This window comes from Plectropomus leopardus, chromosome 23 (assembly GCF_026936395.1).
Source record: "Plectropomus leopardus strain MGB_pleo_1.0 chromosome 23, ASM2693639v1, whole genome shotgun sequence".
Classification (NCBI taxonomy): Eukaryota; Metazoa; Chordata; class Actinopteri; order Perciformes; family Serranidae; genus Plectropomus; species Plectropomus leopardus.
Genome location: NC_142198.1, coordinates 7652322 through 7666914, shown reverse-complemented (window position 1 = coordinate 7666914; position 14593 = coordinate 7652322). Strand labels below are relative to the sequence as shown.

Below are 14593 nucleotides of genomic sequence, written 5' to 3'. Positions count from 1 at the left end.
GCCAAAGATATTGTGTGCACAAGAATGAGACTGACATATGTATGGACATATGGATATAAGCACAACCGCAACATATAAATCCTCTGGTAATGTAACGTAATGTATAATAAAACTAACCTGCTTCATGTAACTGTAGCTACAGACTAGAGGAAAGGACAAAACATGCCACACAGACCATCTACAGGCACACATGAAAAGAGTTAAGTTAGAAAGAGTTTAGACAGAAGGGAAACGGGAGTCACAGTACTTTGTGAAAACAGGAAGAATAAATTAGCTCCTGTAAACTTTCTTTGTAGCTTTCTCTGGCTTTTCACTACTAATGGCTTATCTGATATTCAGTCAAACTAAATCCCTTCAAATATCAGAAGCTGTCATCAAATATGACCACAATGCACTTCACTGCAATGCCTCAGTTGATAACAGCTCCACACAATCTGGTTTCCATTATAGATGGCTGTATACGGGCTTCTGTTGTCATGTTAGACAACATGTTTTCAATATATTGATAACATTCCTCAAGCTGTTAATGTTTGAGGCTTTAAACCACTTTACAGAGAGAAAATGTAGTGAAAGAACATGGGAGGTAACCGGTGGCAGAGGCAATACTGGTGATTGCTGAGAGTGGCAAACGGAGGTAGGATGGTGCCCCTCTGATTATGTCAACGGATTGAAGCTGCTGGAGTTTTGCACTCCCTGCACAAAGCGTTCTGCAAAAACCCTCAACTGCTTTCTATCAGTTTTCTATTTGCTGCTCCTCATAGGCTCACACTAGAGGAAAAAACTTGCTCTGGGTTGCTAAATAACAAGTGCAGCAAATGCTCTTCAGTCTATGGAAATAAAAAGAGGCAAACGGACATTGAATTGCCATACAGGGGACACACATTGATTTGTGCATGTCATGAAAAACAAGGGTGGGGGAGGTGGTACGTGGGTATAACTGCAATGACAAAGCAGTCCACAAGAAAGGGTAAGAATTCCTTCAACATTTGCAACATTTGCTCATTGACCCTACTCCATGGTTTTTCCATGTTTTCCATCACTGTACGAACCCTGAAATAGTGTTTTAATAACACTTGACTGGAGAGGCCTTAATGTGGGGATAGTCCCACCATGCTCGCAATGTCAAGTGCCCCAAGTGTAGGAAACCTTCTCAAATTCCTTGCATATCCTGTGTGGACACTTAATTGTCCATGATTTTGTCCCAGAAATGTAACTTTGCAACTGTTTAGACAAAACAAGTCTGATGTCTAGATTAGCTAATTAGCAGACTGGATGAGCAAAGATTTACTGTTTTCATCTCCACTTAAGAGTGCGGCCTTGAAGGTCCACCATCAGCTGACATCTCAGAAAGCTACATAACTTGATCAAGGCAACTTGTGTATAACAGAGTATACAATAGCAAATGAAACAAAGCCAAATGCAGCACAATCATTTCAAGACACTGCACAGAGAAAAGCAAACACACAGTCATTGAGACACTGGGAAGCTTTTACCCAAACTATTTTTGATCAAAATTGATTTATAATAGAACTTTCAAATGTTTTGTTCACTTCCTCTCTACTGTACATTCCTCCTACTTGCTGTCACTCAGAAGGACAGAATATAAGAGCATATTTTGAGGACTCTGACGCCTACAGCTGTGAAGCTGCTCCTCTGTTTGTTTTGCTGATAACTGTTTGACAGTCATAATGTTAACAACAAATGCAGGAAGGACAAAGTCACCCAGAGTGTAACCGCAGCTGCTCTGTTTGCTTAATTTCAAAGTGTCTTTGCTTTGGGCACACTGGACTACAGCTAATCTCAGTCAATAGACCTTTAATGACAAATTAAATGTACTGACCGCTGACTCAGTTGAGAATGTGTTGGAGAGTGGACCTCAGTGCACCAATCCATCAGTGTGGTGGCCTCAGACAGGAAGCTGAACGCTGGTGTAAACAGGATCTTTAACTCAGAGTACCTGAGGAGAGGGCAGACAGAGAGCAAGGGGGAGTTATGTAAGTGTGTGTGTGTCTACGGTATGATCCGACCGCCAGGGTTCCTGCTCATTTTCACTGGCAAAATTTCAGAACTTTTCCTTGACTTATTAAGGACCCTTAACACTTCGAAACCTAAACAAATCATCTTTTTTTCTCAAAATATACAGGAAGAAGGTAATGAGCAACCTAACAAGAAATGACCCAAAAATTAGCAAGAAATTAGTAAAATTCCCTGAAAATAAGCAAAAAAATATAAGAAAAAGAAAGTGCCAAAAATAAAACAAAATAAACATATTTTATTTTCTCTAGCATAATTCTAAATACATAATTATAAGAATTAGGAATGTAGTTTTTGGGATATTTTTCCTTTTTTCTTGTTAAAATGTAAAAATCTCCCTGCAGCTAATTTTTAAGTCAATGTCTTGTCAACTTTGACTCATTTTTTGCAATTTGGAGGACATTTCTTGCCAAGTTGCTCGTTGCTTTTTTCTCATGTTTTTGAAAGAAATCAAAACATTTTTTTTCAGGTCCTACAGGTTTAAATGCTTGTTAGAGGCATCAACAAAACTGATCAATCCAGGTTCTAAAGGGAAAATAACTTTCTTTTTTCTTCTTGTCCTACTTGCCTGGTGTTTTTTAAATATATGAGACTCAAACTGCATTCAAACATTATTTTAGGTAGCTGGCGTACACAAAGATAGAGATAGAATGGAAAATTGAAGAAACATACAAAACATCATGAAACACATATTAGAGCAATGTTACGTCGACAGCTACAGAAAACAAATATACCATTACGTTACATTACATGTGAGGTTTTCAATGAAAGATTACTGTAACAATTTCATTGCACATTTTTCCAAAACTCTCAATTTTTACAAATTTCATGACTTTTCCAGGCCTGGAATCTATGTTTGTGAAACTGCACAACTTTTCCAGGTTTTTCGATGACCGTAGGAACCCTGGACAGCTTATCCTACGAAAAACAAATACTGGCTGATTGTCTTTAACATGAGGTCCAACATAATGTCACTGTTACAGCTTACTGACATTTTTATGAGGTTTATTTCACTTGCGATAAATTTCAAGGTCACTCAGACTGTGGAAAAGTGCAAATATTCTTTTCTCTCTTACTTTCTTCAACAGCCATCAGTTTGATTAATATCCTCATCTGAAAAATGTTTCCTTGTTTTGTGACCTTCTTTGTGATCTCCCCAAATCACTGCACTGCTTTGTGTTTTATGTGTTTTTATCTTCTTTTTTTCTAAAGGCTCTACCATTACAAGTCTGTGATCATCAAGATGAAAATGCTCAGTGAGTCAGAGGGGAGACATTTCACCTGTACGCTAGCAAACTTCATTATACTTTACAGCACTTGAAGAGATTATTTTCCACAAATCAAATGTCTTCTTTTGTAAGCAGCATCTTATTAACAAATGAACTTAAGGGGATATTATTGTGAATGTGTGACTTTGAATCTCACCTTTTCTCACTGAATTTTCACCTGCTGTAATCCTCTTTGAGAAAATAAATATATATTGCCGCATGAAAATAAGTGCGGTTCCACTCCGCAGGCATGGGAAAGGAAAGAAGCACTTTAAAGATTCAAAAGCATTAGGTGTCAAATACAAGCTAAACAAGACAAATATGTCAGACGTATGGAAGGTGTTTACAGAGAAAGTTAAGGCATTAAGGGTAAATGGAGGGCTACCCATTAAAAATTCATTGGCACCAAAATGTGTTTTTGGTCTCTTTTGTTGTTTTTTTGTCTTTTATAAACTGACAGCTTAGCTTATTTATGAAAACTGGTTCTTGGCACAGCTTATACAAAAGCGCCGTTAACCCAAAGCTCAACTCTTGAACCTTTCCATGTGTTGAAAAAAAATGCCTGGGTGAAGAGGAGTTCAATGGATGCATTCCTAATTTTAGACAATCATTCATCTGACATTTTCACTTCTACTCCTACAGAGATAATGGCCTCAATTAAACAATTTAGCCATGACATGCAAATGAAGATGGCAAAAAAATACACCACAGGTTGAAAAATCCAAATGATCCTTAAGGTACGAAGATAAAGATAACACAGCAGTTTAACTTTCAACCTCCGTTTCTCTCGATGCACGGTGTGACTGTACACAATCTGTACTTGTCAGGATTTACTCCATTCGTTTTTAGGGCACTTTAGTGCTCCCATTTGCTCTGTGTTTCTTTGCCGCACTCCCAATCTCCTCTCTGCCAGGGCCAAATGGCTCTGTCTGCCTGCATCTCTCCTTTAATTTCCTTCCCTTATTCATCCCTTCATCCTGCTGCTGCTGTCTCTCTCCCAGCTGGCTCTTGGCCTCCGCCCAGGTGGGCTCTTTGCCCTGGAGGATCACGACGGCCTGCATCACTGTCTCCACCAGAGCTGGGGGACAGCCATGAGACTTGATCTTTGTCATGTTCTTTTTTATTCAAAGACTCCATAGGAAATGAGAAAGGACAGAAAATAGGGGGATGGATGACCACAGGGTATACTTCTTGTTGAGTCAGATTCTAATTTCAGAACTTTTTCCTGATAAAAAAAAAAAAGAAAAGAAAAGGCCAGATACTTAGAGATTAACAATTTCTGCTGGCCACCCTTTGCAGAGAAGTGTCTTTGACCACATCTTCAGAGTACATCCACATGTCTATTATAGGGAAATCTTTGTGGCATTCATAATTGTATCTATAAGATTAATCTTTCTGAATGCTGAAAGGATCCTCTTTAAGGATGTGACCAAGATTTAAAGATTTGGCCGAGCCCTTGCTTACATAAAGACAAGTAAAGAAAAAAAAAGTCACAGTTAAATTTATTAAAATGTATTCTAGGGGGAAGTTAAATGTCTATGTTATTATCCAAAAGGTAGCAGCGTGCACGGTAGAGGCGTGCACGGTAGCAGCATGCACGGTTGCAGCGGCTTTGTGCTCTTTTATTTGTTTTTATAGTGACAATAAAGAAACTTAAAATTATTGAGACATTTCACTAAAAAACCTCTAATGTCGACCTCATTGTTGTGCTACAGAAGATTCCAGCAGATCACCAGAGGCATTAACATTCACCCTCTGGTGACCATGGATATCAAAGACGCTAAATTTGTTGCATTGAGATATTTCAGTCTGGAACAAATTGGTGGACCAACTGGCTAACATTGCTAGCATTGCCAAAAACCATTCAGACTTACATGCACATGCAGATAAATATCCTCACAACTTTCTTACGATTGATCATCTCTTTGGCACCACATGAAAGATTCTTTAAAGTAAGCTAATCTCTCTAAAGCCTTGTCAGAATTTATCAAATCCAACAATGTGTTTGAGAAAAAAAATAGTAGTAGCCAAAGGTGGCAGGGGGAAAAAAAGTAATTTAATTGTGACACTCAGAAGATTTCATGTTAGAGCTAACACCCAAAGACTTACCTTCTGCAGCTTGTCAGCCTGTCCTCTGCTTTACAATGACGGACAGGCACTCGTCACACTGTCTTTGGAGCTCCGCCACCTGCTCCTTGTTCTGCAGCTCTCCAGACATGGCCTCCACCTTCTCCCATGTGTCACTGATCTTAAAAAGGCCATTATGCAGCGTGCTCAGCTGCTCCCCCGCACCGCCAACTCAGTGCATTTTTCTGTCAGCAGCCTAGATGGACACTCTCACACACACACACACACACACACAGACACACACGCGCGCGCGCACACACACAAAAGCAAAACCAGATGAGTGACACAGTTATTGTTATCGAGACAGGTGTTTAGTAAATTCAAGACAGACAGAGACATTTATCCACAGAGGAAGATTAGTAGAAGTCAGACACTGTAAAGTGACTGTAGCGGGAAGTCAAACTGCACATGGCCAGAGGACAAAGAAGAAAAAAGAAAAGAAGACTCTTTCTTTTCAAGTCTGTCTTACTACAATACTCACATGCCCACATGTATATTATTGGTTGCTGTCATCAGTCCTCCTGTCCTTACTGGCTGTGCAATGATCCATTCCTGGCACAACATAAACAGAAAAGCATGTTAGTGATAATGTGCTCTTGTTTAAAATATTGAAATAATAATGAAATAATTATCAGTATTATTGATGCAATTTACATAAAACTACTGTTATTAAAAAAGTTTGGGGGAAATACCATTATTAACTTTTTGCAAAGAATGCAGCTGGTTTCATCGAAGGTACGTTTAAAAACAATGGACAAACCTTAGAAGTCCTTAGAAACAGAGCGTTCTATTTCTACATGAATTATCGAATAGTTAAGTTTCACTCATGTGCACACTTTTGTAACAGGAACCAAAACATCACAGCCCATCCTTACTAAATGAACATGTTTGTATAAATGTACCTTTTGTAGGGAGCTTATTAAATTATGATAAAACATTATGAGAATAATAAAAATAAAAGGCTCCTGCTCTCTGACATTACATGGCAGCCCAAGCTAAACATTGTGAAAGAGGGCTACAAAACCCTTATTTAAAATGAGGTCTGGTGGAGAGGCTTGTAAATGCAATTAAAGTCAGTTCACGTTTAATGGGCACGAAAATGAAAGCCTCATGACGTGGAAAGCTAAAAAAAAAAAAAAAAACAGTCTCTGTTCCTGTTCAGCCATGTTCAGGTTACTGCCTTCATTGCCGACAGCAGTCCTCTCTGCTTTCCCATTCAAAAGCAGCTGCACTCACAGGTTGGCCAGCCTCGAGGCTCTTGTGGAGCACATGTATTTCATAGGGTTCTTATGGGCCTCATTACGTCAGAGGAAGGACTCTAGTCATACTGAAATAAGTGAAATTAAAAAATGGAAACAGTGGCCAATACAACCTTGGCAGGACTTCACTTTTGCTGCTGACTCATCGAACCCGGCCAGAGCTGCTAACTAGCGCTGAGCACAGAAGCAAGGACAAACATCCCCATTTAGCCCTGTGAAAACTGAGTCTTTTAGGTGATACGGGTAGGTATGAGGTGAGTGTCTTATTTAAGGACACGCACTTCAAAAGCACTACCTACAAATATGGCGAAGCAGAGTGTGTGAGTCGTGAGCTTAGCTGGTTAATTGGTGCAGCAAGACTCCCTGAGCTCTGGCAGTGTGATATGGATCCTGCTAGCAGCTAGTGGTCAGAGGGCCAGGACGCCTCGTCACCCAGAGAATGGTGATTAGCTCTGGGTAATGGTGCCTGCCAGCCCAATTAGCAGCATTATGTGTGACCAGTACCCTATGCCACTAATTACAACCAGGCCGTGAGTATGTGTGAGCGAATCAGAGAGAGACAAAAAAAGAGGTGTTCTATGAGAAAGGATGTGTGTGAGTGTGACGCCAGAGAGTATGAAGGATGAAAAATGCGTGCGCATGTGTGCGCACACAGCTGACCCTCTCCGCCACTGCATCCACCCTGTCATTTTCAATTAAGGCAAGCCTCAGGTCTTTGCTACAGCATCACCCAGCTTAACTAGACCTCATTTGCTTGACACCAAGCGTCAATCAGCCATTAACACACTGATTCGTGGTGAGACACGACCCACTGTCCTCAAATGTAATATTGAGGAGCTGCTGAGAGGAACTGTGGGGGCATAATTACATGTATCCGAGGGATGGAAGACCACTAGTGTATTTCAATTGGATCTTTTTTAGATCATTAAAAGGGTGTTATTATTGTCATTACAGTGGAGCAAATGAGCAAAATAAACAAAAGAGCAATGTCACAAAAATTAAAAGTTCAAATACAGATATGCTGCAAATATCAAAACAACTTCAAAAGGTAAAGTTAGAGTTGAAATATAGCATGCAGCAGGTGGTTCAATGAGCCAATTCTTCTAATTAAAAAAATGCAGCTACTGTGTATTATGTGCAGTTGTTCATGTTGCAGTGCCTGTTGATTATATTCCACATAAGTACTTACAAGAGAGCGTATTCTTCTTAATTTACCATGTTTATCTGACTGAAAAAATGTCTATTACTAACATCAAAAATCAACAAAAGCAGCCTCTTTATGCTGAAACCACAAATGCCATTTATTATTTTAAATAGTCATAAGCTGTGATTTCATTAATATATATATATACTCCAAGAATTGCATTAGAAAAGCTGTATGGAAATGGCAGAACTTAATAAAACTCCCCCAAATATGCAAGCCTTCAGGCTTTCTTGAAATTATTTTGCCAAAAAAAAGTTTAGACGCTGAATAGGATATGGAAACACTTTTGCCAAATAAGTTCTGTCATGGGGAAGATTTGACACAAATTTCTGAAGACCTCCCTTCATTTTTCTTTGGTATATGGCTTAGATGGCCGAGGCAACCTTTTTTGTTTCCTGATTTCAACTGTCGAGTCATACATTTTGTGTATGAAACAAGAGGCTGACTAACATCTAAGCTGGAGGGCAAGAGTACCAAATCTAAAACATGTGGGGCATGATAAGAGATGATAATAGCAGAATATTCAGTAAATTTCATGGCAGAGAGAAGGGTCCTGTCTAAAAAAAAAAAAAAATTAAATTCAAGAATAAATTTGGTGTGCCTAAGAAATACAGGAAAATTCTTTTGTAACCCGATTAAGAAAACGCCAGGAGTCTACACATCCCAACTCATTAACAAGGGATGATAATGTCCTGAGCATAGCAGGGGGAGTAAGTGTTTTAGGGTGTGAGCGGTTAAGTTTGGGATCTATCACTAGATTTAAATCACCTCCTATAATGAAAAAATCTGAATGATACTAACAATTAAAGCATCCGTGTACCAGTGTCTGCTTTATATCAGAGTGTTGCTCTTTCCAACAAGACCGTACGTCATCACATTGTGGCAGCGTAACATGGGATGGCAGACATTATTCAACCGCCTTGCAACCACACAGAGAAAAAAACAGCTAAGAGGTGTGTGAGTGTGTGCTGAGCCTTACACATACAGGTGAAGTAGAGTTGTTTACTTCTGAGTTTTACTGGATTATCAAAGTGCCCCACCATGTCTCAAAAATATACAATGCCTGCATATTATCCTTGTTGTTAAGGCAACAATTCACACACAGATGCTGGGGGGAAGCTGAAGTGCCATTAAGTGCAGAAGCTCTTCAGCCTAGAAGCACTGAAATGTGATTCATACTGCGCTCCTTTCATAAACCTGTGTGTCGACGGCTCGGAAGTTGGTGTGTGTGCACAGTGAGTACCTAGCCAAACACATTAGCGGATGAAATTTTCTGCTCTAATTATGGTTGTACAGGCAGGGCTATTCATCTGTGTTAATGTACTCATTGAGGACTACAGGTCAGAACAGTGTGAAACAAGAGAGAACAGGATTCTCAGAAAGATGAGAAATGAGGAGAAAAAGGGGAGGCAGGAAAATGTTGTGTTCCAGCCGGTCCCATTTTTATTTGTTTAATCTTTTAAAATGCTATTTTAAGTATTTATTAATCAATATAATGATAATGGGAAATAATAAAAATGTCACGATATTTACATTTTATTCCACATTTATATTGTATATATATTGTTGGATGGAATTCAAGGTGAAATTGATGAAGGTAATTTAATTTTGTGAGAGGCTGTTGTATCGAGATTTAATATTTTTTCAAAGCGATGTGATTTATGCACGCAATGCATTTGTGGTTTAGCCAAGAAAAAAAAAACACACAGTATTACAGTTAGACTTAATCACGCTTTTTTGCAAAAGACTTTCATAATGCCCTTGCAACAATTGTAAATCACATTTTTAGAGCTCCATATGACGGTGGGCAGCGAAATAATATGATATGTAGGCTACTTTAGTCATCAGTTTAACTACTCTGACAGCACAGTCATCACTCATGGCAAAACCACATTTTTAAGCGCTGCTGTTGGTTGAAAAAAAACAGTATTTTGTTCATTCTGGAGAGGCTGTCTGAATTCGGTCCAAACCTTCATGCCATAACAGATCAATAGGCCTGCAGACAAATGACTACAGGAAACCATACAAAATATTATAGAATACCATCAGGAGGCTCATGCAATTAATAAACAAAAGATATTGTGGGTTACAAGGACCAGGAGAGGTGGGGTGCAACATGAAAGAAAAAAACAAAACACATAATACAACTAACTCATCCACCTGGGGATGGGGTTACAGCAACACCGTCAGCACTCCTCCTTCCAGTTGTGTCTCCACAGTAGATGCAGTTTTTGTTAATAAGTCTCATGTTTTTCTTTTTACTTGAAAATTAAATTTCTGAGAGTTTGAGGTGTGCATAAGTGGGGGAGAAATGCGACGGACATTGCACCCCCTTGGCGGCGGGCCCGATACCAGCTGATATAGGACACAGTGTGCTGCAAGAAACAATGTCAGAATGTACCTGAAAGACTCTCCCACTGGGCTCATACAGAGCACTACGTGCAGGTTGTTCCTGACTCGCTCTATCAGATAGGTGGACAAGGACGCTGGCGTCTCCACCACATCTTTCCTGGCAGACTGACAAAGAATTGCCCACCTAGATAGAGGTAGGATGACAATGATTGCATGATATGATCATTGGAATTAGGTCTTGAATTACTTGAGATGTGTTATTAATATAAATTTAATAATAACATGATAATAATCACATGATATTGCAGCATGCAAATTAAAAACATATTCAAGGCTATATGTTACTTGTGGAAGATTTTGTGAGCAGACTGGGAGTCAGCCACTACAGTCAGGTCAGTAATAGCCTGGTAAGACCATCCTGATGACGTGAGCTTAACATTGTGTTTCGCTCTCTGTATCAATTTGACTCTCTGCCACCCCAAACACCCAAATTCAGCCAGGCTAATCAGAGATAGTTGGAAACGTAGGCAGCCAATCAGGGACAGCGTTATGGGTGATTATGCAGCAAGCAGGCTGCTGCTTGCAAAACAACAATGGCGGCTCCCTCTGCAGTGCTAACTTTAGCATTAGTAAAGTAAACACAGCAACAAGTGAAGCTGATTCAGTAACAGACTCGATAACAACAAACAAGAGCAAGAGGATGCACTCGCCAAGTTTCTCAGAAGTTAAGACTTTTTTGCCGTTTTTGTGTCTGGATTTGGCAAAAGCTTGATTTACTAACAGGCTCGCTTGGAGATGAAGAGATGTCCCCCTGTATAAATCCATGTTTATTGTTGTTTGGCCACTGATTTTGCTAATACGCCAATACGAGGAGCTGCAAAGCTGGGGATCAAGGCCATGCAGACTAGTGTTCACAAAACTTCAGACAGACAACAAGGATGCTGCCAGCTGCTATTCAGCAGTCCCGAGGCAGCTGGAAACAGAATGATAAGCTCATGTCATAAGGATGTTTTACCAGGCTAGATCAGTAATGCAATAACACAGGGATGATAGAAAGATAAGAGAAACACACTATACAAATTATTAATATATTTATCTACTTGATCTTAAACACCAGCTTGTCACAATCTTTAATAAGCCATTAAACGAATAGAATGTATGCTACTGATGGACCTAATGGCAGAAATATGCAGCATCAGCTACATATAAAACGTTTTTATTGTTACAAGTACTAAGAGATGCTCACTGACTTTAATTTAAGGCCTTCTGGAAACACACAGCTAGTCAGAATTCCCACATAAAATCAATAGGGGCTGACCTTCAGTCCTGCATGACACAGATCATCTGAGAGGAAGGGTTTCAACTGAGAACAATTTGATTTGTGTATATTTGTATTTTTTACTCCCCTGCTGTTTGATTTAACAACTGTAGGCATTTGAAATTATTCAACTAGAAAGTGCAGAGTCAAGCTCTTAAAGTGTCAATCTGAGTCAATATAGACTTCATATAGCCACATCATTTCAACTTTTGTGCTAAAAGGTCCATATACAATCGAGACATACACAGAGAATGGGAGAAAATCAAAATCCTTGCACGGTTTGCTCAACACGCCTTTCAGTTATTACAGCTTTACTACCTTGGTGTTGAAGGAGACAATATTTGAAATCAAATATTGTGCCACAAGAACTTCAATGTAACTTACATCTCCTGAGCATTTGTCAGAAATCCAACTTTGTTTTACTTGTTGAAATGTAACATTTTATTCCTGCAAGTATGTAAATACGAATGAAGACAAAACTGCCTATTGATGTCTAGAGGCAAGGACAGAAAAATCACCTTCTGTAATGCAGCTGACTGAAGCGGATGAGAGGAACTAACTGTACAAAGGCAGAGGTAATTCATCAAAATGGTAATTAAGGTCATTAAGTCAGGAGCTAAACTTCTTTATCCTGTTTTTCACCGAATAATTGAGGAAGTCATTAACTACAAATAGTGTCCATTGTCTATTGAGCAGGTCTTTCATGAATCTTTCAAATTGGAGAAAAAAAATATATTTGTGGGCTTTGGACTTGACTGTCTGCACCTTGAACCAGCTGGGAAAATCTGAGCGGTATTCTCTCCTACTGCTTATACACCACTGTAGCATCTTTGAGGAAGGAATTCAGCCTCCAATTGCTCGTCACCTCCAATAGAAGTTCTCTGTTGTGAATATAAACAAGAGTTTCAAAGTGTAGCCGCGTGCTGCTGTACAGCAGGAGCGCGCTCCGTCAACTTTTCCCAGATAAATACAATTTGAGGCAAAACAGAAAGCTTGATTATCTCAAAGAGACGAATAAATACAAATTACCTCAGCCATCACATTCAAAATGTCACTTTGTTGATATTGCAACAAAGATGCAGTTAGAAGGGAGATACTTTTAGTGGCGGACCAAATACGAGATGACAGCAAATAACTGTGACAAATGGCTTCTGTGTAAAGTGTTCCATTTAGTGGAGATCAGCAACATAAGGGCGGCAGTCTGAGACAATTAATATTTAATGTTCAGACAGTCGCAGCAGTATAATTCACTGCAATTATGTGCAAATGAACTTCTCTTACTCAGTCTGAGGCACAACAATCTCTGTCCCTCAGCTGTATTGTGATTTTGATCACTCCACTTTCTTTTCAGAAAACTACTGGACTTCAATGTGTGGTGACGAAGTGGCAGCATGAAGAATGTGCCAGTGGAGTTATGGTCTGTAACAGAAGACTGATGGAAGCTATATGAGCCCGTGGTTCGATCTAATCTTGTTTCATTTCCGTCTTGGATTCCAGTTTTCCTTGTTTTAATTTCTCAGAGGTTAGGGTGATTTCCTCAGTGGAAGGCATCAGATAAAGTCATGTTCTTTTCTCAAACATCAGTGAATGTACAACACTGCTGTAGTAGCAGTGTGTGTATATGTGTGTGTGTGTGTGTGTGAGTGTGTGTGATCTCACCCTGTCTGAACTGCTGCTTGCCGTACTGCTTTGTGACTTTCACCTGGAAAACCTGGTGCTCAGATAGAGCCAGCATTCTTAGACAGGCTCTGTCTGCCCGACTGATGGGTAAAACACACGTAAACATACAAATAAATACACACTTACACACACAGATACAGCAAGCAGCATGCCGTTAAAAACGAACTAAACACTCACACACTGATTTATGCTCAGGGATATTTTTCGAGAGGCGTATCAGCAAGTGCCTTTCATGCTGTGATTGGAGACGGACTACTTAAAGAGCAGAAAACACTATTGGAACTTATTCTGAGTCCTTGTGTGTGAATGGCATAATAAACAGAATGGCTGTTTTAGAAAGACAGCTTGAACAACTGTTAAAGAAGTCTTACCAACAGTAGACGCTAAATCATTTGGCATGTAATAAAAACTGCAAACCATTTTGTTGAACTGCAAAATTCTTGCATTCTTCCTTAATCTGAGCCACATCTGATTAGCACTGTTACCAACCTTTCACACTTTGCCCCCCCCCCCAAAAAAAACGTACAGATTTCTTATTTTTTTAAGTAGACTGTGTTAAATGTTGATGGATTTTCATTCACACAGACACATAAAGACAGACAGACAGACAGACAGACAGACAGACAGACAGACAGACAGACAGACACACACACACACACACACACAAACAAACAAACCCTCTATACCAACTGCCATGTCCAAACTGAATGCACAAAAACAGAAACCTACTGTACACAAAAGCCTTCAGCTGAGTGTTGACCCACGATGTTTCTATGGTAATTTAGTGCTATTGATTTGCAGTGGCGTGTGGTAAAGTGGCAGATTGACAGCGGTGTGCAGAGAGCAGAGCCCGGTGCTGAGAGGCCCTCTCTCTCTCGACTACAGGGTAGCTTTTAGCTGCACCTCATGCTGTGTTTTTCAAAGGAGCTTCAAACTGGGCCTGAATCCTAAAACTGACAAACAGTGAACACAGCAAAGACACATCAGCGTACAGCAGATGAGGACCTCTTATATTGATTGTGGTAATATACTGGATTGACTGGACAAAATGTGATGGGTGGAATTGACGCTGTGGGTTGATGCATCAGGAGAAATGTCTGCACTGCGTGTTCATTTAAAATGTGTGTGTGTGGTGTTCTCAGACGCACTGTGATCGATGGTGTCTTGAAAGAGCACCGGGCTCATGGGCACGTCAGGTAACAGTCCTCCAGTTGGGTCTCCATGAATTTCTTGAGACCCCTCATGTCCAGTCGGTTGTCTTACATGGGAGACTCACTTGGGAAATCACCTGACACACACAGAGAGAAACAAACACACAAACACATTCTTATCTCCAGCTGTATTCATCAAT

General features: G+C 39.8%; 1 long non-coding RNA gene across 1 annotated transcript; it reads right to left on the bottom strand.

Moving 5' to 3' along the window:
* Nucleotides 1-5929: 5929 nt before the first annotated feature.
* Nucleotides 5930-13305, bottom strand: LOC148185630 (uncharacterized). Its single transcript, XR_015775742.1, has 3 exons — nucleotides 13222-13305; nucleotides 10294-10428; nucleotides 5930-5981 (listed from the first exon to the last, which is right to left on the bottom strand). It is a non-coding gene; the product is annotated as an uncharacterized LOC148185630 (long non-coding RNA).
* Between the last annotated feature and the right edge of the window lie 1288 nt (nucleotides 13306-14593).